Genomic DNA, 26,623 nt, shown 5'->3' with positions numbered 1-26,623 from the left:
TCATCACACAACCAATAGCTCATGCCATGCCATTTAGACAAATATGGCTACATCAGCTTCATGAGAAATGCCTGACAGGGGCCAAAGTACAAAACTCCCCATACCAGCAGTGTAGGGCAACATGTTGTGTCATTATTCTGGTTTTCCTCCTCCATCATGCACTTCCTCTCATATTCTTCCACTATCCTCCACCATTCTCCCCGGTCCCTGCATTTCCTTCAGGTGATGTCCCCCCCTGCACAGCTCATGAGTCACAGAAGACCATGTCCCAGAGAACAAGGGAATAATTGTCCCCTTGATGGGTTTGGATGTTGGGGATCAGAGCAGGCTGCTGCACCAGAGGCAAAAGAGAAGGAAAGCAATGTTTGAGATGATGAAATGGGGATGCCACAGTCACAGTTGTCTTCTCAGGATGTGTGAAACCTCTGTGTGCTCAGGGCAGTGACAGCTCAAGACAATGAAATGCTAAACTCCTAACAGAGCTACAGTACACATGGGAAAATCCTACTTGCATAATCTGAGGCTGAAACTGAACTAATGTTCTGTATAAAGTTCCAACTATAGATATAGACACAATAATTTTTCCCTTTTTCTATTTATTATCATGATCAGATATATTTTTCACCCTTAAAAAACCCCAAAACAACCAATATCCTGTTCATATCTATTTCTATTGGAAGACATTGACAAATAATGCCTGGTGAAATTTTCCAAAATGCTTTATCCTAACAATGACACCTGGCAAAAGAAAAATCAGCTATAATATTAGCTTGGCTGAGTGGTGTAGATGCAAAAAATTTGTGATGATGAATGTGGAAAGACATCACTAATAGCACCATAAATTGAATAGACTGAAAATTCAGTATCAAGTACAAAGGCTTTTCATGACAAATATGAGTTTGAGTTTATGTTTTTGTTCTAATTAGAATATAATTAGGATTTATATTTCCCTGTGATTTATAGCACTCTGTAGATAACACACAAATGCTGGGTCAATTTTTCTGCTGGTCTCTGTGAAAGGCAGCTGACAAGCAGCAAATTTGTCTTTTTTTTCCTACTTGGCTACAATCATGAGTTTATCATGTGCATGTGTGCCTGTACAGTGTTAAGGCAGATGTAATCTCCAATACTGACCATTCTCCTGTACTCATGTATGAACATGTGACCAAGAACAAGATTTAATCACAGATCATTATCCTTCTTTATAGAAAGACCAATCCTTACATCAGCGGAAGGAGAAAATCATGTGTAACTTTAGAAAAGCAATTATAGTCCATTAATAATAACTAGCTGTGGATCAGAAGGAACACTTCACAAAAAATACAGGTTTAAGTTTTCTGAAACAAATGTAAATTTTTGCAGGTAGTAAATATGTTCAAAAATTCAAAGTCTTTTAACTAATAACTAAAGAACAAAACTGCTAAGTCCACCTGATAATGTAATTGCAATGAATCATTTAGCCAACTAGTGCACTTCAAATACACTTCTGAGGATGAGAAATTAAAAAAAAGTCCCCTTTAGATAGTTTTTTCAGTGTTTTCATGAGATATGAGGGGTTTTCCTCACTAAAAAAGCCTGTTTCATCTGATCTCAGGAGTGTATACCTGTCACAATGCAATTCAATTCTGTCACTAGAAGAACAAACACAACTTTTCTCTCCTTTCACGTGTCACCATTAATTTGACTAGATAAATTAATATTTCAGGATTTTTTAGGATTTTTTTGTTTCTGTCTACCAAAGAGAACAAGGAACCACACAGAGTCCCCTTCTTGTCTTTCCAAATAATTCCCCCAAAGCTAGGTCTAAGAGGCAGCCGGGCCAGGTGCAGATGTGGAAGTCCTGCCAGCCCAGCCCCAGCAGCAGGGGCATGAAAAGCACACAGCCAAGAGCAGATGTAGAACACCAGCCAAGCTCCTGGCTGAGTTTCATGCAGCTCCTGTTCTGCTGCTAGAGGAGAGCTCTGGCCACCTGCCTGGCCAGCTCAGGACCAGCCAGCCCCACTCCACTGCAGCCCCTGCAGCAACTCCTCAGGGCTCTGCTGGATAGCAATGTTCACACTGACAGTAACTAAATGTGAACTCAGAAACAAGAACTGTTAGCCATGCAACTGAGCAAAAAAACAGCAGAGACTTCAGGTACCTTGGGGATTAATGACTGTACACAGAGACCCACATGTTCAAGTCAGGATAGCCACCTGAAGTACCAATGAAACACAGCTCCAGCATGGGCTACCTGCCCAAACACTTACTTGGAACCCATTTTACAGCACATTTCTATATTAAAGCAAGCTCATACTCAACCCATCCTCTGTGCCTCCAGGTGAATTGTGGTTAAGTCTCTCCTTGCTCTTGAGAGCAGAGACATCAGCAGGACACAGCTCCTGCCTCTATGTGGGAAAGGCAGACACTGGATCGTGTCTTCCCTCCAGCAGATCAACGCTCCCACCCAACAGCAGATCAATGCTCCCAGTGTCACTTGCACACTGACTAAGGGTACATTGGATCCCTTCATCCAGATCATTGATAAAGACATTTAACAGGACTGGTCCTAGTCCTCAGCCTTTGGGAACACCTCTACTCACCAGCCATCAGCTGGACGTAACTCTGGTCACCACCTCTCTCTGAGCCTGGCCATCCAGACAGTTTTATACACATTGAACAGTGTAGAACACACATCCAAGCCTTGAGCACCCAGTTTCTTCAGGGTAATGCAATGGGGAACAGTGTCAAGGTGGATTAAAGTTCAGGCAGACAACATCCACATTCTTTCCCTAAATACTAAGTGGGTGACCTGTCATAGAAGGAGATGAGGCTGGTCAAGCAGGACCTGCCTCTCACAAATATATGCTGGTTGTCCTATACGTGCTGTTTGATGCCACTCAAGATGATCTGCTCCAGGACATTTCCTGGCATCAAGCTCAAGCTGACAAGCCTGTAGCTCCCCAGATCTTCCTTCCAGATTTTCTTATAGATTGGCCTCACATCAGCTAACCTCCAGTCACCTGGGACCTCCCCAGTTAGTCAGGGCTGCTGGGAAATATTGGAAAGTGGCTTGGTGGTCTCTTCTGCAAGCTCTCTTGGTACCCTGGAGTGGATTCCATCTGGCCCTATAGGCTTGAGTGTGTTTAAGTGGTTTAGAAGGTCACTGACCATTTCCCCTTCCTAGATTCATAGACTATGCTGAATTGGAAGGGACCCACAAGAATCATTGAGTCCCACTCCTGGCCCTGCACAGAACGCCCCAAGAGTCACACCATTTGCCTCAGAGTGTTGTCCAAATGCTTGTGTCACTTCATCAGGCTCAGTGCTGTGACCATTCCCTGGGGAGCCTGTTCCAGTGCCTAACACCCTCTGGGTGTAGAGCCTTTTCCTGATATCCAACCTAAACCTCCTCTGACACAACTTAAGGCCATTTCCTTGAGTCCTGTTGCTGGTCACAAGAGTGGAAAAAATGGTACCTGCCCCTCCTCCTCCCCTCACAGAAGTTGTAGGCCACAGTGAGGCCTCCCCTCGGTCTCCTCTTCTCCAGGCTCAACAGACCAAGTGTCCTTAGCCAGCTCTCATACAGCCTCCCCTCCAGACCCTTCATCATCCTCATGGCCCTCCTTTGGACACTCACTAGGAGCTTAATGCCTTTTTTATGCTGTGGTGCCCAAAACTGCACACAACACCCAAGGCAGGACCACACCAGTGTGAGCAAAGCAGGAAAATCATCTCCTTTGCCTGACTGGTGATTGATTACAGGGGTTTCATTCTGCTCCCTGTCCCTGTATTTCAGTTCAGGGACTTGGGATCTAGAGAACAACTCATCTTACTATTGAAGACTGAGGCAAAGAAAGCCTTAAATCCCTCCAGTTTCCCCCTTGTTTGTCACTATATCTCCTTCCTCACCTGCTTGTCTTCCAGCATGTGAGGACAAACTGCTCCTGTACATTTAAGATCGCTTTGTTGGAGAATGTCCATCCTTCCCGGAATCCTGTTCTCTTCAGCACTGCCTCCCAATGGACTCTGCCAAAGATGCTCCTGAGCAGGCCATAGTCTGCCCTCTGGAAGTCCAAGGGAGCTATTTTGCTAACATCATCTGTAAAGAAATCAACACAGATCTAAGTCCACTGAACTGTCACTGGGAGTATTAGAAGCTTGATTCATCAAGCCCCAAGTGAGTTTCACTCTCTATTACAATTATAGAAGTAAAATTTGTTTAAGATCCGTGTAACACCACAAATAAGCAGTTCCAACAGTAGATCTAACATTTATTTCTACCATAGTGAAAAAAACAAGTTAAAGTGTCTCTTTTATCTCTAAGGTAAAATGAGATAACTAAATAAAATCTCACAATATAAATAGTTATTTTAATACAGATAGCACCCAACAGCTTTGTTGCCACAGCAAAAATGAATGCAGAGAAATGTGGGTTTTGACATTTTTCCCCAGAGCCCAATTAAAATAAGCAAAGTAAAATGCACAGAAATAAAATATGTCTAGCAAATATGTTTCTCTTAGCTTGATTTGCTACACACTACTGCACCACTGAAATGGGAATATTATCCACAAGTTATACTTCATATTAAGGACAGATGAAATGTACTGCTAATATGTGCTATATGAGGCATAATGAATCACAGACAGTCTCCAATTAGAGTTTTTTCCAGAATAAATAGTCATTACGGTCTAGATTAATAGATATTACAGCCAGAGGGGACTACTGTGATCATCTTTGACCATTGTTATCATTGCTTTTCAGTGCATAAATCAATTGTTAAAATCTTACTTTAGATAAAATTTAATTATGAGTTATGCAACAAAACACAAAGGAGGTTCACTGAAATAGCCTATAATTAAGTTCAATTATTTGCTTTCCTCCCCTTCATTCCATCATTATTAAGATTCATTCTTCCAGTAGTTTGTCAAATTTAGTAGCATTTACAGCACTGAAGTTCCAAGTCATGCAGTTATTCAAGAAAAAAAAACATTTATGTAAAGAATTAGGAATGCCTGCTCAGGAAAGAAGGGTTCACATCTTAAAATAAATTAAAAAAAAAAAAAAAAGCAAAGCGGCACGCGATATACCAGATTCCTATTGTGAGGCACAAATTCTTCACAACACTGGGAGACATTGCAGAACAAAAATACTATTAGAACTGTTTCAAAGAGAACATTTTTGGCTAGGATAGAGACTTTTGACATTATTTATTAGGTTCAAAAATGCCTAACAAAGGCCTAACAATAGTCCTGTGGAAACCACTACATCTGAGGCACTTTCTGTTGTTATGTGCAGGCATTGATTTGAAGATGGCCAGCATTAGTAGAACAATTCCCTCACAGCAGTCAATGCAAGTGAGCATTCATACACACACAAGCAAAAGCCTGTGAACAAACCATATGGAAACAAGAAAAAAAGTAAACATTTATTAACCTCTTTGTGGGAAGATGGGTGGAAGGACAGGCAAGCAGCGAAGGAGATGGTCATGCCAAATTTCTGCAAAAGAAGGTGTTTGCCCCGAGCTTTTTTTTTTTTTTTTTTTTTTTTTGTGGAATATGAAAAAGGCTGGAAAATGTCTTCAGTGCCATGGAAACTGGGGCTTCTCGGGCTGCCAGCAGTGCCACCACCCTTGGCCACCCAGACACACAGCCTGCATGATGCTCAGGTTGCCAGGTTTGGATGCTGCTCCTGCCCCCTTCCTCACCTGTGCCTGAGAAGACACTGGCAAATGTGGAAAAAACTAAGCAAAATAAACATAACTGAGGATTTAGCTCAGCAGCTATGATATACAGGCACACACACACAAAGAAATAGAAAGACTTCTTATTCTCACTGCAGAAATACAGAAATACATAAAACCTGTGCAGCTGGTACAGGCAGGAGGTTTGTGAATGGTAGATGCCAATGGAATGGTGCCTGTAGACCACTTGACACAAAGGAAGACCAATTCCTATCATAGTGAGGCCAGAAAATCACCTGCATCCTCACCTGAAGGTGGATGTACTGAGCCAGTGACCAAAATTTCATTTGACTCATAAGGCCACTGGGATCTGAACATCTTACGCCATTGAACAGCCAGAGTAACATCTCACAATTAAACTGCTGAAGGTTACAGCTCAGCTCCTCTTCTTTTGCATTAACCTCAATATAAGTTTCCTTATGATAAAAGTTCTCATTTTCCAGTGTAATCAGTATTTAAATTGATGTTGGAGGAAAGAGAGAGGAGCTCCAAGCTTTGGAAAATGCACTCTAAAGATAGGTCTTTCATTTCCATTTAAAATGTGATGAATAGGGTTACTGGTTTCTAAAATACGCTACAGAATATTAGCTGATATTAAGAAATCTCAAACAGGCTCATTTTGGTGCTGTTGAAGATGAGATTGAAAGAGCAATCTTTCATGACTCCATTCAAGAAGGAGGAGAGAGTTAACATAGAACCAATTTGTCCCTGGCCCAGCAGATGCTCTCTCAGAGCTGATTAACCTGGGCAATGCCCCATCACACCCCAGGGAGCAGCTCACCTCTGCTCTCACCAAGCCACAGCCTCCTGAAGCTTTGCTTTTGCACCAAATGCAGCAGCATTTTCATCCAGAGCCAGTGCTGGCCCACAGGGTACAAGGAAATTTGGGTCTTTCCTTGTCCTCAGCCTGGTGGGGAAGACGCCTGGGTGGGGGTGACTTGGAAATGGCCTGGGAATGATGACACAACCCATTTGTCATCTCCTCTAAAACAGACTGAAACGGGTGGAGAGGAAAACCCAAACATTATACAGCAGAGCAACAACCACCAATCTGAAGTTAGTAATTATCTTTCCCTTTTACATGAAAACACTGCCTTTCCAGTACTCATAGATGAAAGAACATGAATTTCTAAATACCAAGAAGGGATTTCTGAGTGCTGAGAGAGAGAAATGCTTCCTGCTTCAATCCAGCAGAATATTTAGGATCAGCCTACATATCCACACAGCCACCCTTAATTAAAAACCAGGTTGGATGCAGAAACCCTGAAGACCCAGATAGAATCATAGATTGCACATATTCTTAATTTAATTTGCCTTCTTCTCATTTAGACCATTTACTGGCAACAGTTTAACTCCGCACCCAGTCTGTCTCTTTTTCTACTTGCTTTTAATTTTGGGTGAGTTCAGTGCTTCAAGCCTGATCAAAACAGGGGACTTGTATGGCTTGCTTCAGCTCATTTCTGAAAATGGGGGGACTCCTAGCAGTGCAGGCTCCTGTTTCCTGTGCACTAGACCTTGACAAGCAACGGCTGAATATTTTCCCACACCTCCTCTAGCCTGACTGGGAGGGACATGCTTTTGTATGGACAGTTTATTATGTTCAACATACATACATTATATTACTAGGGGGGTAGGCTACAAACAGTGCTTTAAAAAAAGGTCAGAGCAAACTTGCAATTTATATTAATGACTGTGATCACTTAGAACTGCACAGAAGTTCCTGAGTGCATTCAACAGTTCTATATTTTCTCACTGTATTGCCTTCAAATACATTGAAGAATGTTCTTAAGGATTCTCATTTCTGCAGTAAGTAATCTCTTAATCAGGACAATATTGCCTCTGAAGGCAGTTCAAACATATGCTTTTAACTTCATTTAAAGTCAAGTCCAAGATTAGATTTAAAATATCATTACTTTTGAATGATAGCTCATTTTAGCAGACCACCTGAGCATATTAGTGTGATTATTATGTTATAAAGCATAGAAGAATAGTAATTTGTATTAAATTACAATATTCTAGCTATTGAATCATATAATATGCTGAGTTGGAATGAACTCACTAGGATTACTTAAGTCTACCTCCTGGCACAAGACAACCCCAGGAATCACTCCATGTTGGGTGTGATATAATATGCTAATTCATGATATTACAATGCAACAAAATATACTACTATATATTAAAATATGTATAAAGTATAATTTGTATTAATTTTATTTAAATAACTGGAATACAACTTACAATGCTGTTTTGGTGATTTTAATTAGAACAAGAGGCAATATTTTATGGTTCTTGCTGTATATTTTAGCTTAAGGAACATTTTAAAGCTTCTAACATTTTCATAAATTATTTACTGCCTGTACAAATTATTTTCAAGCCTTACTGAAGATAATGACAACTTTTTATAATAATTTAAAAAGAGAAGGTATTTATTTTAAGTACTCTAGGTGGCTTTAGCCACATGGTATATGGAGAGAAAAAATTGAAGCCAGTAAAAATTTATTCTAAAAACAATAATCTAAATGTAGAGATACCAGAATTTAGAAACCAGTAGGATGGTGGACCCAAAGAATCAGAGTTTTGATCAGAGATTGAACTCCTCAGCTTATGTGCAATTCAAGAGGAATTTGTGGTAACAGCATTTCCCAACAGCTTCCACAAGACTGTAGTAGAAGTTTTACGAGACAAAAACCCCAAAAACCAGGTTTTCTTTGTAATAACAGGTTTTATACAGAACTTCTTATCCAGACATCTCTTGAGAGGAACATATACCATTGATTTGACATTAAAATTAAACCATTAGCTGCTCCATCACTCATTGATTTCAGTCAGGTTTAAAATACTGTTCTGATGATGTCAAACCAAAAAGAAAATGAAATGTTGTAGCCCAAGACATGCACAAACCAAAAAATGGAAACACTCAGGAGGTTTTGAAGCATATTAAGGCTAAGGAGAAGGCCAGGAGCTCTCTCAAGTCTGTTATTTAAGAGTTGCTGTGGAAATGTATGTTCAAACTCTGGTTTTGCCAGCAAGCACCTGGGAAGTGGTCAGCAAAACAAATGTGACAGCCCTATTCTTGTCCCAAAAAGAAGCAGTATGTAAAGAGTGAAAATAACCATCTATGCTTGATTAATTAGGTTTGTAAGTATTCTTCAAGAACTAAACAATATTTCTAAAGATTTCAATAGTTCAAAGATTGCCCTATGGCCGCCTGGCCAATACATCTTCCAGCACACACAGTTTACAAGCATTTTTCTTCCCAATATGTTGTCTTGGTTTGGTGTGACATTGTTTGAGCACAGGTCTGTTTGGGTCAGCGTGGTTTTCTTCGCGTCACAGCAGTGGTGCTGAGGACAGCACTCAGACCATACATCTTCCATGTCATTTCAGTCAAAGGCACATGATGCTTCCCGGTGCCCAATCAGGAAGGGTCCAGCTCTGGGACAGGGGGGCATATTGGCAAACTCAGCTTTCTTAATGACAGCCATTGTTGCAGACAGACAAAAGCACGGTTCTGAGCATTAGCGTGCGGCCGTGTGTTAAGGTCATCTGTACGGCGCATCCATCATCTCCCAAAACAGGGGGCAAAATGCTTTAAAAAATCTGTCAAAACGTGGTATTTTCAGAATAGGCAACTGATACAAGTGCAGTGACCACTTTCAACAGTTCTCCTCCTCCTCCTCAGCAATTCTGAACAGGAGCAGTGGAGAAAGAATATAAGATAATAGATATAGTCTTCTAACTGCAAGTAGGGGGGGCTACTTTAATTAGGCTACTCAATTAAAAAAATGAATCTAATAATCTGTAATAATTAGATTGAACAGCAGTTCTTCCTATAAGGAAGACCTTCCTATATTATATTTTATTACTGTAAGTTAGAGCTCCACAAATATTGACTAACTACTAATGAGTAGTTAACAATGCTCCAGTTTTGAGGCTCACTAGTGAAAGCATCTGAAAATTGAAATAAAAAGGATATAATGCAGCTGGCTAAAATCTTTGACTGATCCTTCAGTAGTCATGAAAATAATGCCAGTGAGGTTACATTAATTAAATGTCAGTTGCATTACTTATATCAGCAACTCTTTCTCAGCATATGACATTCACAGTCTGACCCTTAGATGGCATGGAAGGGACAAAAACTGTTACAATCATTTTTAGAGGTCTTTTTAGGAAAATTAATAGAAGACAGGAAAATTCCATTATCAGTGTTCATTCATTTAGGTAAATTAAATAGTTTAACTCCTTTGTTCACTGAACAAATACTGGCTTTCCCAATCATTTTCTGCCCCACTAAACAGTTAGAAGCCAGAAACATTATTTATTGGTCATTTTGGTTTCATAACTGCTCAATGTGCAACAGAATTGTACAGATACATATTGAAAAGAAAATGTAAATATTAAATTTCTACAAAATTTCCTTTTTTTTTTTTTTAATTTGGGAAGACAATTTATTTAACAGTGGAACAATGAAGAGGAGCAATACTGGAATACTCGCAAGCATTTTGTGTGAGCAAGGCTGAGCCTGGCTGATGCCCCAAGCCCCTCCAGCAAGGGGCTGGCAGCAGTGGGGCTCCTGGAGGCTTCCCCAGCAGTGCTGATTTGGTAGCAGATAAATGCCTACTACTTTGTGACAAAGTCCCTGGATGCATGGCTGAACTCCCTGAGTCCAGAAATGCTTCTCAGAGACTCTTCCTATTTCCAAAATATGTTTCCAAAATCTGTTTCCAAAATCTCTCTCTTAAAAACCAGTTGCTTCTGGTCATTACTGCTCTTTCCATGGCTGCAAGCAGAGGTCACTGGTCCCTGCCACCACAAACAAGGCTCCCACCTACATTTCAAGTGGACACCCACCCACCAGTCAACACAAACACACAAGAGCCCTCCACTCACATCAGATTAATAAAAACCCAGATGTAAACCCAAACAACCTATGCCACAAATACTTCCAATATTATTAAGAATGATGGGGTCAGATTCTCCATTGACTGCAAAACAGCACTTGTTCAAAGACTGAAGGAGCAGCCAAGTAGACAAATGTGCATGGAAAACAAATCTAAGCATAAGTTACTTCCCTGTTTGAGCCACAGAACTGATTGCATGTTAAAAGCTGGAATTTGCTTTGGCATTGGGTCTTTTGCTGGATTAGTGAGTGCCTGACTTTGTGTAACATTCTCAGAACAAAAATTAGATAACTACACAGAAGTGCCACTACATCCACATATCCCAGCTGTCAACATACATCTCCTAATTTTTTGAGAGATTGATTTCTCCCTCCAAAAAAGTTGCATATTTTGAAAAAAAAAAAAAAGCATGTAAAGTTTTCATTAGTAGGATAGGGAAGAATATCACAGTTTTCTTCAAGTTTTTTGTTTGTTTTCCTATTTTTCCCCTACAGTATAGTTTATGAGGATTTTCAAGGAGACGGTAAGTCCCAGACATAACATTTGGATTATGGAAAATTGTCATCTGCACTAAGTGACCAGAGAAAATTAGTTCCTGTCTTGCAACTTCAGCCATATCATGCAGTTTTACCAATAAGCTCAGAATTTATTGATACTTATGAACTCTACATGCTTGTATCTGTCCATATATGTAAAGGACTGAGTGTTGGAAGTATGCATGAGAACTAAGCTACATGGAAAAAGAGGAAAAAGGGATATATTTTGGCTGAAGAGTGATGGGCCAAAGCTGAGGCAAAATATGCAGAGTATATGAGACTCAAATACTTAAGAGTCTCATTCTGCTGCACCATATGTGTGGCACTGTCATTTAGACCATTAGGAAATTCAATACACCCCTGCTTTTGTCACTGCTATCACTTCTGTCATTTTTGTCAATCCCAGTGTCCAACGTCTGTTTGGCAAGTTTGTCTACAATAAATAAAATCAACCTACCATAAGCACTTCTATTGATGGATACATATAGATCTACATTCAAGCTATGTATAAAACCATCTGACTTTTTTCTGATATCCCTTCCTCTCAGCACACTAAATCTGCTCCCCAGTCTTTCTGTTTTAGTCAACTTTCAGCAACATTGAAGCACATGATCACAAGGAGTCATAGACATAAATTGGTTAAGGTTATAAGCTGTTTACATCCATGGCTAATTTATTACCCAGTGTTTGCAAAATGCAGAGAATGTCCCTGTAAATGGAATGGCATTGCACACTCCCTGGCAAATAGAAGAAAACCACAAGACCTCTTTATCATTGATCTCCCATAGGTAGACTTGACAAAATGATACAAGAAGCTGACACGGACATCAAATGAAATCTGTGTAGGGGTGACCAGTTCCAATAACAAGCAAGTGATTTAGTGGCATTTGGGGGAGCAAAGGTTTATGAGACCACAGAGGTGCTGACAGTAACGGGATTAACCTTGTTTGAGTAGAAGGAACTCTCCTCCTATTTGTGCTTCCGCTAATCTGAAGCAGCATGCTCTGAGCTCTGACTGCCACACTCTGCTGCCTGCAGCCCAAAAGTCCTGCAGGGCTCCAAGATAAACCACCTTCAAGTGCAGCAATAAATCCATGAAACAGCGCCATGCAAGAAGGATTCGTGCAACAGGGTTACACTGCCTGAAGGGGTTGCAGAGACCTTGCCTCTGCAGGCCTCCACCAGCCCATGAGACTAGATTAGTCAGGATTAATATAAAATATTAATATAAAATAACAATAAATTGTATTATTATAATAAAATATATAATAATACAATTAATATGTAAATTATAGAAAATATTATGTATTATGTATATAATTGTATAATACATGTATATAATATGTACATGTACATATGTGTTACATATATGTTGTATATATATGTGTATATATATGTGTTGTGTATATATATACACGAAACATATATGTTGTATATATATGTATGTTTTATATATATGATACAATATAATATACACATCTATGCCTTCCCAGACGCCCTGAGGTCTCTTCTGACTATCTGAAATTCAGTGGTTATTGTTAGTTTTGTGATAAATTTTCTTAGAAAAATGGCAACTAACAGCAGGGAGTTTGCTCTCTAACATTAACCTAAATAAAATAAAATTCAGGCTGATTCACTTCCTGGGAGATAGACAGGAGTTTTGCCTGAGATTCTCAAAGGAAGGGGCTGTAAAGTCCTTGCTTAATCTCCCATTTAAACCATCTGCTTGGACATAACTGTTAAAGAAAAAAAATTACAGAGTAAATAAAAAGTGGGAAATAAAGAATATTTTTTCCCTTTTAATATTTTTGACCCTGAAACTGCTCATGTGTGACAGGAGAATGGCAGTAGGATATCTCTCAAACTCTACTGAGTTCATGGCTCACTTCAGCATGTTGTAGATGGTAGCAAAGCCAAAACATCCAATAAACATTTGTGATGATTTACCAAACAAGGCTGACAAAGCTGAAACAAGCCTAATTCCAAAAGCATTTAATATGTTTTTCTCAGAAAAAAAATCCTGATATTCTGAGTAAGCATTGATTACTTTCTATGTGAACGGAGTTAGAAAAAATATATACAGCAAGATTTTAAATACACAACCTAACATTTATTGGCACATATAATCAACACACATCCCTCATTAATCTCTCATTTAAGCCAATTTGGTTTATATGATCTACATAAGATCTGTATTAAACAAGGATAAGAGCAACAAATTCAGCGGTTCTTAAAGGACCACTGCTGCACAGTGGTCCTAATCTGCTGAACTGACTGCTTGCTAAAAACAGAAATATTCCTTGTCTTTGACACAGATAGGGAAATCACTGAGGAGAAGCGGGATATGCACTGGCTGAGCAAAAGAGCAGCCATCATGAACCAAGGAGATCACAAGCGCCCTGAAATACAGGTAATGCATGACAGGACCAAGGGCAATGCAGCACAGCCTCACAGTGTGCTTGCTCACTCAAACCACTGCAGGGCAAAAAAGCTGATTAGGACGTTCATCACATAAAACAAGTGGCTTACTCCTTTCTCCAGAAAAAATAATTGCTGCTGCCAGCATTATGGACTAGGTAACTTCCTTCTCACAAAGGAGAGATAGACAATAAAATGTGTTCCCCTGCTCACCTATTGAAAAGTATCATGCCCTAATGAAAAATAGTGCTATTTACTGCCTCATCTGCACAAAATAGCAACAGAGATAATTCAAGAGAAAATCACATTATTTTCCTTTTGCTAAGTCTCCTCTGTGTGCACTTGCACAACTGAATCAAATGTCAGCCTGTGCAGAGGCTCTCTGTGATCAGCACAGCAAGAGCAGCAGATCCCACCTCTGGAATCAACAGGCCTGGTTTTGATACATAGGAATGAAAAATGGGAGTTGATGGAAGGACCCTGGAAGCCACATGGTGGGTGTTCACTTGACAGCCTGCCCAGCAATGCTGAGGTCATGAGTTTGCCATGTGGGCTGCTCACTGCAGAGTTGGACTTGATGATCCTTGTGAGACCCTTCCAACTGAGAATATTCTGTGTCATCATGTCATCTCTGTGACACACAGACACAGAAAAGACTCTGCTGCTTGTGAGCAGACAAGAGTGTAATGCTGCAACAAGGCACATGCATCTTTCTGCTTATAAAGAGAAATTTCAAATTCAATGAATTGTAAAATATTGCTTGAAGTTGACTTTGTAAGATATCTTAATTTCCTTCTGTTTTTATTTTTGGAGAGAAGGGGAAGAGGATGAGGCAGCAGGGGGAGAGGAAGTCCTATGGATGTTTATGCAAAATATGACAGTGATGTATACTTACATTACAATAATCCTGAATCAAAATCTCACATATCACATTTCACCTAAGAAACTTTGTGTGCTGTTCCTGACAAATCCCACTTGCAAGTTCTCCCTCATGCTGGGCAGTTTCATGAACAGTCTTTCACTTCACTTTTCCTTTTCCATCCTCCATGTTCTACAAGCAGTATTTCCAGCATCCCTCTGGGAAGGCTGTGCAGCTTCAGAAGGGATCTGGCAATACCTTCACTGCTTGTCAACTCTTCTTCCCAACTCCCATGAAGGAAGACATGAGAAAATTCTCAACTGACACAATTTGCTGTAATCAATTAAAATTTAATTTGCAGATAGTTCAAACCCACCCAATTTCATTTTGAATGACACCAAAGCTCAAAAAAATCTCTGCACGAAAACTTTCAGTGCCTTCCCCCATTCAGGCACTGTCTGGATGATATGAAATCCAGAAAGCACACAAGTTGTAAAGGCAGCATGCTCAAATTAATCTTACCCTCCCATACTAAGCTCCTCTGGAAGAAAACACTAACTCATTTCAGGTTTGAGTATTCAGAATCTAAAACAGCTCTTATCTAAACTTGCCTCTGTGAGATTTACAAATGAGAAAAGAACAAATAAGGAGTAATTTAAATTTTAATTTAAAACCCCTCCATTTTCTTATCCCTTATCAAACTGCCAGCATTTTTCCTGCTAACAATGAGCTGAGTGTCATGGGCACAGCACAGCCCCCTACCACAAACCAAGTAATCTCTTTCATCTAAAACCCTGATCCCTTTAATAAACAAAATACGAAAAGGCAGTCAAAATTACGCTCTGGCTTTATGAAAGAAGCAGGGAAATCCTTAGAGCACAATCCCCTACTTGTTATTTTCACAGCCCATGTGACCCAAAGTCATTCTGAGGGATAAAAAGACAGAGGCTGCCACCAGATCTCTGCCATGATTTTTCCACAGTTCCCAGCCTCAGCCCATCTGTTATGCAGCGGCCACATGAATGGCATGTGTCAAGAGAGTCATCACTGTGCAAACTGTCCAAAGAAATCAACCAGCCAACTTCCTTTTGCTTCCATGGCTTCAGCAATTGTTGCTGAGCCGGCCACCATATGGTGAATAATTAGTTTTTCGACCCCACTCTAGAAAAATGTTCGCTCCATTGCCAGGCATTAGCAATATGTGTGTTAATGAACAGCAGATGATGAATGCCTATACATTAACAAAAGTTGAGATTTTCTGGCAGCAAGCTGCACTCACTGCACAAATCCTAGTTACTCTTAAGGAACTGAGAGATGGATAGCAGCAAGTCCTGGCTGAAAAGTGCAATTCATCCAAATTTCTCCATTTCTCAAACACTAAAGGAACTTTGCAGTAAACCATCCCACTCCTCTCATCTTGCCGCTCCCTTTCTTAAAATGATCAATTCCAGCCACGTAAAGGATAGGAAATGCAAAGCTCTCAAACAGACCTCCTCTGTTCTCAGGCAATTGAGGTGCATTGTGTAAATACCCGGGACACAGGTTCCTCCACACATCTTTTTGTCTGAGGGCTTGATGCATATGAATTTATACTGAGTACCTGCAGTGTGCAAGCCCCTTGAGGAGTCAGTCCCAGACCTCTGAGTAAACACTCACCTCCAAGGACCAAGGCTGGTAAATATGTCTGATGGTTCCATCAAATGGACTTAAAAGCTCAGCTAAAACCTCTAAGTACACTTTACTCCATGAAGTGATTTTTTTCCCCTAGTTCTCTAATTAAAAAGAGATCTTCCCTACACTCTTGTGTAGGATGAAATATCCCCATATGGCGCAGGCATCATAAGCTAATGATCACATTCAGGCATGCTGATGGTTCTGATTTTCGCCTGTCATTAGGAGAGTTCCAAATGCAGCCCAGAAACATTTTAAAATAAAAGCAACTTGTTGGGAAACAACTGCTTGTCTTGGGGACAACTAAAACTCTGGCACATACATTTTGTGTGTAGAGATGTTTTAGCATGCACCACAATTATAGCCCTTTAGATGAAAGCCATTCTTCAGAAAACAGGGAACAGTACAGGTTGCCAAGACACCTCAGTTTCCTTCATGTACATGCAATGGTGAAATGTTTCCTTCATGCAGATTCATAGCCAGGTGTAGAGCATAATCCCTGATCAGATCTTGCTGCTGTCACTGGTACAATTTTGGGCAAGTCATTCATGTTTCTGCACCACATGGCCCAGCTAAATCCCTGTACCTGTGGTGCCCAGCTCTCTCCCCAAAGCACCTTTTTGGCTATACAAATAACTCAGAAGTCAATTGGATCACCAAAGGCAGCTGTACATATGTGTGGCCTGATTTTCCAGAAATCACTAGCAGGCAGATCCTGAAATCTGTATCTGCACTTTTTATTTTATCCTGTCTTAAGCCTGTCCATTAGTCTAGCATTTTTTTCCCCAGACTATCCCAAATTTTGGACACAGCTAACATGCACAGGCAGTGCTGATGGGTTTGAGTTTTTCTTATTAACAGGAGGTGGTTGCAGATTTAATTCCATTTGGTGCAGTCTCAAGCACCGAGTGACCCATTTAATTTGTGTGAGAGTATCAAAACAAGAAATTATCATCTGACAGCTGAATGTTCCACTAAGCCTTGCTGATGACAGCACAGGCAAGAATACTCCCTAGTTTAGTTCAAATACTGGTATTGCCTACTGAAAAGTAAAATTCATCACCTGCAGGAGCTTAAAATTTACAGGAGAAAAGGACCCCAGAATTATAAAGTTAAATCTAGTTGATGCCATAAGATTCGTAGTAGCACCTCTCTATGGAAAACACCATTTTTAGACATGACCAGCTTCTTTCAGTGGATCTGAGTGGTTTGGACATTCAGAGGACAGTGTTTTAATTTTGATTAATGAGTAGAAATGACATACAAAGAATCCAGAGCAGAATTATGTCTACACAACAAGAGCTCTGGTCCAGAGGCCAGGCCCAGCCTGAGATCAAGTTAGGTCAAACTCCAGGACACAGTTTCATGACTCTCAAACTTGCAGGCAAAGCTGGTTTAAGACATTCCTGTCCTCTGTGCTTATCTGCCTTCAGACTGCTTCTACCACATCATCCCCCACTATGCCTGATCATAGAAATGTTGTGTTAAAAAAAAAAAAGTAACTTTAAAAAGAAAACCACCAAAATGCCTTGGAACTTCACTCCAGTGAGTGAACCAGTAATTAGCTGAGGGACTATTTATACTGTGCAAATTCCCAGCATTCAAAATAAAGATTAGTTGTACTAACAGACACCAGTTGTACCAATAGACATGCATAATAATATTTGGCCAAAGCCTTAGGGAATTATTCTTTACATTAATAGATTTACATCAGTAAGATTTTTACATACACAAAATACATGAAAAACCATATCAACAATTGTGTTTCAGGTCTGAGAAATTGTGGATGGATTTTATTAAAATCAAATTCTGATTCTTTGTAATCAAAGTTATACCATTTGTACTCAAGCCACTACCTAATTCCATCTAAAATTATTTGCCTGGTAAGAAAATACCCATTTTAAAACACATTATGATTTAAAGAAGGTGAACCTTCAAAGAGTTTAGGATATGCCAGCTTTGATTTTGGTTGAGATAGTACTTCCAATCAAATTCTTCTCTTGTGCAGGCAACAGTATACTTCTTAGAGTTACAAGATCTCAAATAGCACAACAAAAGCCTTCAGCCTCTTTTAAATTGTTCAAAAAGAGACATCCATCACCTTGTAGATGTAACATTTGTTGTCTGTGACTGATCATAGTGGGTATTTCAGTGTCTCTAAAAAGTTGGTATGTTTATCTCTCCACTTTATGAAGAGATAAACAACCAATTTTGCAGCACAAGTAAAACTACTCCCTGCCCACCGTCACTGAAATGTTTCTAAAAATCCAACCACCTAAAGCATCCAGCCAGGAGACAAGCTACAGCAACTACAAAAGCTAACAATATTTTGCTGAACAAAAAGCCATGCTTTCCTGTATTAATCTCAAAATTTCAATCTACCCCAAAGAATGAATATCTATATAATTCCTCTATCACCCAGGACAATCTCAGGGAAGACCAGGTGCCTTCACTCCTGTCTGCAGAGAGGGCTCTCCATGGCTGACCTGGGACTAGTAAGAAACTACAGAAACTCAGAGAAGGCCACAGAATAAAAAAAAAATTGAAATTATTGTCACAGTTTTTCTTTGAGAGGAGGTAACAACAGATATGATTAAAGTACATAAAACAATAGACGGCCTAAAAATTGAGAACTTTTATGGATATTTGTTTAACATCTGCAGGAACGAGGAGACAGTCAGCTGCAAAGTTCCTCCAGTTACTAAAGTGCAAATGTGGTGATTTTTTCCTAAATGGTAGCCGTGGAAAATATTTCAATTATTACAAACAGCACGGGATCACATCATCTTGCATGTCAAGAATAATAAGAAAACTCACTCGTTCCAATGATCAGCAGAGTGTTGAGATGGTGGTTTTGGTAATATCTGTGGAGCTCCACTGTGCCTTAGATGGTTTGTGGACATGAGAATACCAGATAAAAATAACACTTTTGCACAAGTGGAACCACAGACCTGTTTTTCTCCTGCAAGATTTCTGCTTCTATTGATGATACAGGACAAACACATCTTGAATTTCAACAGCCAGGAAAGTATATGGCTGTGATATCTGGAAAAGATAAATATTATTTGCTACCTAATTAAATTCAAAGCCAGAGTCACACCATGAACCAAGAACCTTTCATGCTGTTTTATTGTCACTGTTCAGGTAGAACTAGAATTTTAATAAATGGGTTCCTGGGAAATCTATGAAATGTGGTTCTTGTGAGAAGAATAGAAGGAGGAAGAATTAAATACTCCTATTATCTTTACAGAAGAAAAATTTAAATCTGACTTTTAACAAGAATAGCATATATTCAAGAACAACACAAAAAACTGTGAGAGTATTCATAATAGTGCAAAAGGGAAAAATATTCTCAGAATAATTGCAGGACACACAAAACCACAAAATCATTGTTCAAACTAAAAAGTTTAAGTTTTCAAACCAGAGAGATGGAATTAAGATATTGCGTTGAAAATCTGTAGAATACAGATGTTTTTCAGCTAGGCTTTGAAAAAAAGCCCTTCCATTTCAAAAAGAATATCTTTAAAAGTCATTATGTAGTTAAATGATCTTAAAAGGCTGCATAGAGGCAGTCAAGGAAAATTCCTGACATGCATTTTAATGGCACTGGTGCAGTGGCATTTATAGCAATGTTTAAGATAAGCAGTAAGAATGTATACCATTATTTTAGTTATTTGTGGTTTATCTAACCATCTTTAGGACTGTTCTACTGGGTAAAGAATGCATCTGGCTAAAAGATAGAGATTTTCTTAAGTATTTGCCTTTAAAATAGTGAAATACTTGCCTAAACAAAGGTCTTTAAAGCAAAAAGGCTAATACCCTTCCACTGACGAATCCAAATTTTGCCAAAGAGGGTTATGCTGGCGACCTGCCAGGAGCTTTAAGGCTGAAGCTAATTTGCATGAAATGGAGGAAATTGCAGCTGCCCTGAGAATTAATATGGAGACACAGACAGCCCCAATTGAGACAGAACATTGCACAACGGGATTTGTGAATACAAACATGCCACACTTCCTTATTTAAGATGAAAGTAGCTATAGGCAACAGAGTAAGTCTCCATGAAAGCTACTTAGATACCTTTACCCCCACCTTTCAGGCCAAATGACCTCATTTCAAACCCAGGTGGGGGCTGTCACTAAACCACAAATGGAAAGGAAAGTTGATTCCAGAAGACAACCACTTTCAGAAAAAATGCTTGAGCAGAGGATTAAATCCCATTCAAACCCCCTCCTGGAAAAGAATAAAACTCAACGCGTCCTTAAAGGCACTTAAAAATTCTTTAATCAGGGCCTGAAAAAGCTCCTCCTAGTCATTACTTGTTGTCACCATCAACACATGGTTGTGTGGCTCAGGAGAACATGAATCACTGGAGCTGGATACAGGATGCTTGCACATCTTCTCTGAACAATTCTTTGAAAAATTGCATCAGTTTATTATTAGTTTGATCATATTGACAGGATTTCATGCACTTCATATAAAATAACATCTTGACGTTATTATCAAGATTCCTGCAAGATGTCTAACTGATGTGTTTGTGTAATATCTCAATTTAATAAGTACTATTGTTATGACTTGCAAGGGAAGAAAGACACATTGCATTAGGTTTTCATCATGCTCCTCATCCTACACAATGGTGAGCTCACTCTCAAAAATATAAAAACCTATGAAAGTACATCACAAGAAGCTAAATGCACACAGACAATTTGAATTCTCAGCAACCAGACCTGGTGTTATCAGCCAGTTCTATTTACTCTCAGTTTGAACTTCCTACAGCTCCTCAGGGGGTTGGGTTGGTTCCTTACACCTGTAACACACACAAGTCCTGTCAAAATCACACTCTTCTCTTCATTTCCTGGCTGTAGCAACCAGCTTTTCTAGGGCTGCTTGTTGCACTGAAAACAATCTCTGCTCCAGCAAGAAGGGCCATTTGCAGTGTGGTCAATTGTACCCTTTTGCCGTGTGTTACAGAGGCTGTGAGGCTTCTTCCTTATTAAAGGAACACTCCTCTTACCTGTGACTTAGACTGAGGGTTTTTCACTCCCCTCTATCTTATCTTTTTTCCATATCCCAGTCTGCAATAGCTTTAGTTCAACCAGAAACCCAAGTCTTGTTTGACCTTGCAATGAATCATTGCTACTTCTCTGTAATTTCTGAACCCACCTGAAGCCGTGCAGGGTCACTGGGCAGAGCCCTGTAGTCCTGCTCCCAAGGTGATATCTAAGAAGCAGAGAGCTGGGATCACCTGAGAAGGTGCTTTTCATTCTCTCCTGTATATAAAAAGAGTTTGTATAAGTAGATGAATTCAGATAAATTGCCTGACTTCTAAATAGCTAAAATCCATGAAGGGAAAATAACACACCTAGAGAAATTATAGTAACAAGACAGAGCAACTCCTGATTTCTACTATCCTGTTTTGAATAGGCATAAACCCATGCTGGTGTCTGCACCTGGTCCATATCTCTTTACAGACAGACAGCTGCTTTTTTTACCTCCCCTTGCTGAACTGATGTTTCTGCCTTGTTTTCTGTGGTGCAGAGCTTGGGCCAGGGCTACTGCAGAGTACTGTGGCCCACCAAGGGCTCTAGGCTCTGGTGCACCTCCCTCTCTGTCTCAAAACACTGCACAAGTCCTCCACAGGTAGAGTAAAAAGCACATATTATGTGATCCTTTCATTTACAAGTAAGCAGGATAGCCAGAGCAAACCTTGATTGTAGTAATTTTGCAGAAAATACACAGATTGTTCATCATACAGGCACTAAAAATGCACAAATAACCACATACTTACTGTCCTGGACCAGCAGGCCAGTGCCTTGTAACACCCAAAAACCCCAGATCTAAAATTCAGAAGGAAATGCATCTGGGAGTGAGGAAATAATTTGGGAACCCGTGAAGCCAGCTTCAACAGACTGCCCTTTCAGTTTTAGGAGAGGAGACAGACCTAAAGTTGACTTACATTGCTTCTTCTGTGCTTAAGTACATTAATTTTTAATTTCAGGCAACAAGAACAAAGAAAAACACTGCATGAATGGATTGGGGACAAATGATTTTGCTATTGGCCCTTTCAACTACAGTGATGCATTAAATTAGTTTTTAAAAAATCAAAAATTATATCACCTCTCCCCAGCTCACCCAGAAATGTATTTGATATATTAGAATAAAACCTTTATGTCTCTTGTAGACTGGTAAACAATCAACAGGTATGAAAGATGTCTTTGTCAGATGATGAAATATGGATTTAGAACCTAACCTGAGGTGGTCAGTTAAGAAAATAACTTTATTTAGACCTCATGTCTTTAAAGAAGCCCTATTTCAACAAAACATGAAGCCTTGGGTTTATGAGCTTTGCCTGATGAGAGGCAGAATGCCTACTGCATTCTGGGTGGGAAATGTGGTGACAGCAACAAGAAAAACACTTCTACATGGATCTGAACAGGACCACAGAATATCAGACTTCATCTATTCCATTCCCCTGTTCCAAGGCAGGACCAGCATTATGTGTCCTAGCCCTGATTTCTGAGGTTATTCTGAGAAATTATGGGCACTCAAAGTATATATCCTTGCCATTAAAAAAAAAATCCAAACTAAATTCTGAGGCTGTAGTTTAAAAGTACTATGGACAGGAAGGAAAACGCTCCCTTCTTCTTTCCAACAACCTTTTATGTTCTTAAATACTCTTCCCTGATTTGCCAAGAGTCTTATCATCTTTTCTGCTCCAAAATGGGCACCACATCTCTCCTGCAATCTACAGCCCAAGTGAACAAAACACTCCAGTGACCAGGTCTGAGAAATGCAGACAGTCTGCACAGTGTTTGAGAGAGCATCCCACACTTATCCTCACCACCAGTGCAAATTGTAGCTGTTCATCAGGTTGAACACCTGAGCAGTCAGTTTGGCACCAAATCCCTTCTAGAATAACCTAGGCTATAATTCTCTGGTTGCTATGGGGAGTGCTGCCAACATCAGCTGAAGCTCAACACTTCCCATCTTGCAACAGAAAGGAATAAACACATTTTGCTTATGACACAAACACTTGGGAGAGGGAATTGTTTTTTTTCAATTTTGTGGATAAGAGATGCCTTTGAACACAGAAACATTACTGCAGTACCCAGCAGTGATGGGTCCCACTTTGAGCAATGCAAGTTTACAGTTTTTGCTGATGTTTGCAGTAGCAATCTATATTTAGATATCATATGTGATTCCCCTGCAACACTTCACATATGTCAGCAGCCTTAACATTTTATCAGACACATTGCTTCTCCTTTCACCACAGGATTTTGGTCAGCACTTAAGAGACGAAGGAGAAGATGTAAAAGACTTCATAGTGGATACTTATGAGACACCTGTCTGCAAGGAACTGTTTCTATATTCATCATTAATGAATGGCCCTTACCACAAAGTGGAAGATCCTATGCCCTATCTCTTTAAAAATCTCTTTATTGAGCAACTCATTACCCTTTTTGCTTTTACAATTTCTATTCTAAAAAACCCTGGAATCACACATCACCAATAGATAATAGTATCAAACAATATTTTAACATTTTTTGGCTACAAAACATGATAGCAGAAGAAGGTGCTCCGCACAATTAAAATTGCAGAATAAAGTGCCACAATTTCTGCAATCCATGGTAGAAAAGTGATTATGTAGTATGAATCAATTGTACAACATGATTTGTAGGAGAATTTCTAAAACTCAAAGAATAAAGCAGGCTACAAAGAAGGGAATCCTGGGCAAATCAGATATACTGTGAAAGTGAAGGAGGAGCTCACTGCAGGATGTCCTGCTGCTTGAAATTGGCCTTATCAGCCTGAAAGAGATGAATTTTCAGAGCAGCATTGAAAAGGAAAAGTCAGGCCATTGCTGGCTTAAGGCTCCAGTCAATCAAGCTCCCATCTCTGGCAGAGGGAAGGAGAGCTGCTTTTAGCAGAAGTGAACAGTGGCACAGAGAGAAAAGGAGTCTGAAGGTCTGTGTCCTGTGACATTCAGTGGGGCTGTAGAACTGGAACCAGAGGGGCTGGAGCATTCTGTAGGTGGTGGGTGCAATATGACAGACACCCAGCACTGCAGCAATGGGTTCATAAATGGGAGGCTGCAGTACATGTTGGGACAAAGGCATGGGTAGGAAAGGATTTAGGAAGCCTGAGAAACAAGGAGAAATAGAGAAAGAAATGAAAAAGAAAGAAAGAAATAGAGAAAGAAATAGAGAAAGAAATAGAGAAAGAGAGAAAGAGAGAGAAAGAGAGAAAGAGAGAGAGAGAGAGAAAGAAAGAAAGAAAGAAAGAAAGAAAGAAAGAAAGAAAATAAATAAATAAATAAATTTTTCCTGACCCTGTGAAAAAGTGCCCATCTCCAAGAGGATACAGAAACTCAGTGTTTGAGAAAAGTTCTCTGCTGGGCTGATTTGCTATGGCACCTACATCCTTTAGAATAGACCTTCCAGAAGGCCTAGGATAGAGGATATCAGTTCATATGCATGTTAAGTTTCTGTAAGAGACCATGACAGTGTAATTTGTTAGGTTCAATGTAACCCAGGTGTCCTGAAAGGCAGAATGGCTGTGAGATTGAACTAACAGACAAAGGCCAGAATCTCTAATTACAGAGGATAACAATAAACACAGGCAAATATGTAGATAAAACATGGATATGCAAGTCATGAGCAGAATATTTTCAAAAGCCTTCAAGGTATTTTTTAATTAGGACTCTTTTTTCTCATTGCTGTATACCCCACCCAATCACTGATTAGCACACAGAAAATCTTCAAGAATATTCTACTCACAAAAAGTAAGTTTTTTGCACCTTTTAAAATAACTCTATTAGGGGTATCTAGGGACCACAGTACATCCTCATTTTAAGGGTTAACACTTCAATTTTAGCTCTGCTAAACCCAGAAATTTCAGACCTTTAACCTATCCATACCACAAGATTGATTACTACTCATCCTACGTTCTGCACTGATGAAAAGGAGTGGGGGCCTGCAGCAGAGGAGGGGGTCAGCCTTCATCTATGAGGCAGAAAAGAATGCTTTTTTGGAAAGCAGAGGCCATTAAAAATACAGAGAACTGGAACCAGTGTACAGAAAGAAAGTTTAATAGTCAGGAGCTGGATGCTGGCTGCTTATAATCCAGCTTCCCAAAGGCTAGCATTAGCATGCATTTTCATGTGAGAGTATATATTAACGAAAAGTGTGAGTCTGTACTTCCCCAGTCACTTCTGTGCATGAAAGCTGCTAGAATTGTGTGCTTCTCTGAAGCTGCCCCTGCCCATCAGCTCTGCCCTCCAGCAAGTGACTGAAATGATACACAAAAGTATTTGCTCCACAAAAGCAGCTATATTAGAGCATTCCACATGTGCTCCCTGCCACACTCTGCAGAACTAAAGAGAAGCACAATGAAAGAAAAACCACTGGGTTTAAACTGAGTGTATTTCAGGCAGATAGGGACAGTAGCAGAGGGTTTAGTATGCAGGCAAATCTGCAGTGTATGATCCATGGGGAAAAATTCAAGGAGCATACCTTATAGAGAGAGAGGTTTATAGAATTCCCAGTGCCTATGGCACTCTTATAAACACGCCGTCTTTTGTTCCTGCAGGGCTCCTAAGAATAATAAAAGAAAACACAAAGCAGAAGAGGCACCACTGAGTGAGTGCAACAGTGTTTTATTAATCCATGTGATTAATCCAGCATGCTGAGGAAGATTCTTTACAGAATCAAAACGCTCATGTTTTTTGATCCACATGGATTAAGGGAACACTGTGGCATTTGCTCAGTGGTGCTGCCTTCGCTTTGTGTTTTGGTTTTATTCTTTGGAGTCCAGCAGCAACAAAAGAGGGAGCATTTATATGAGTACAGCAGCATGGAGACTTGGATAACCTCCCCTCCCTTCCTGGAGGATGCTGCATGAATGTTTCTGAGGGCTACATCTCTTGTTTCTGTCTACAGCCTGCCCTTCAGAAACCAAACCACTACCAAATAATAGGAGGCTGTTTCTGCAAATCCTGAATGACAGTGCTGCTGCCTAGAGAGCTTTCTATAAATCAGGACATACCTGTGTAAAATAACCAGACAATAATTATAAATACTGGCTACATTCAAAATTTATGTTGAAGGAGAGGAAAAAAAAAACACAACACAATTCAGCTGATTTCTTTTTGGCAAAGCAAAGAATTCAGGCATCATACATGAGACCTGACAAAATATTTAAGTCTATGCTTGGGTTTAAAGCTGGACTGCTTTGCATTTAAATTTTAAGTCCTTAAATGCTTTCCTGTAGAGAGCCTGAATTTCCACTTCTTTGAACTGAGAGTGACCTGCAGCAGCAAATATGCTTATAACTAAATCAGCTGAAAGGGACAACTCTTCAGCCTGACAAAAAATTCAGCATCTGATTTCCAGTGAGCCATCCCAATTACATTTAGAAAACCACTTATTTGCCAAGCACCTAGGGAAAAACAGAAAAGAGTTTATAAACTCCTCCAGTATTGTGCAGCCAATTTTCTATTTTTTTTTCATTATTTCATTT

General features: G+C 39.7%; 1 long non-coding RNA gene across 2 annotated transcripts in view; it reads right to left on the bottom strand.

Moving 5' to 3' along the window:
• The window catches only part of LOC134417131 (uncharacterized), a 202,265-nt gene that overhangs the window by 61,204 nt on the left and 114,438 nt on the right, over positions 1–26,623 (bottom strand). For both annotated transcript variants that reach the window (XR_010027509.1, XR_010027508.1), the window contains exon 2: positions 3,892–4,081. This is a non-coding gene — a long non-coding RNA (uncharacterized LOC134417131). The remainder of the gene's footprint in view (positions 1–3,891; positions 4,082–26,623) is intronic.

The sequence above is a fragment of the Melospiza melodia genome, chromosome 4 (genome assembly GCF_035770615.1).
Source record: "Melospiza melodia melodia isolate bMelMel2 chromosome 4, bMelMel2.pri, whole genome shotgun sequence".
In the NCBI taxonomy this organism is placed as follows: domain Eukaryota; kingdom Metazoa; phylum Chordata; class Aves; order Passeriformes; family Passerellidae; genus Melospiza; species Melospiza melodia.
Note: the sequence above shows the minus strand (reverse complement) of the source record. Positions and strands in the feature narration are given on the sequence as shown.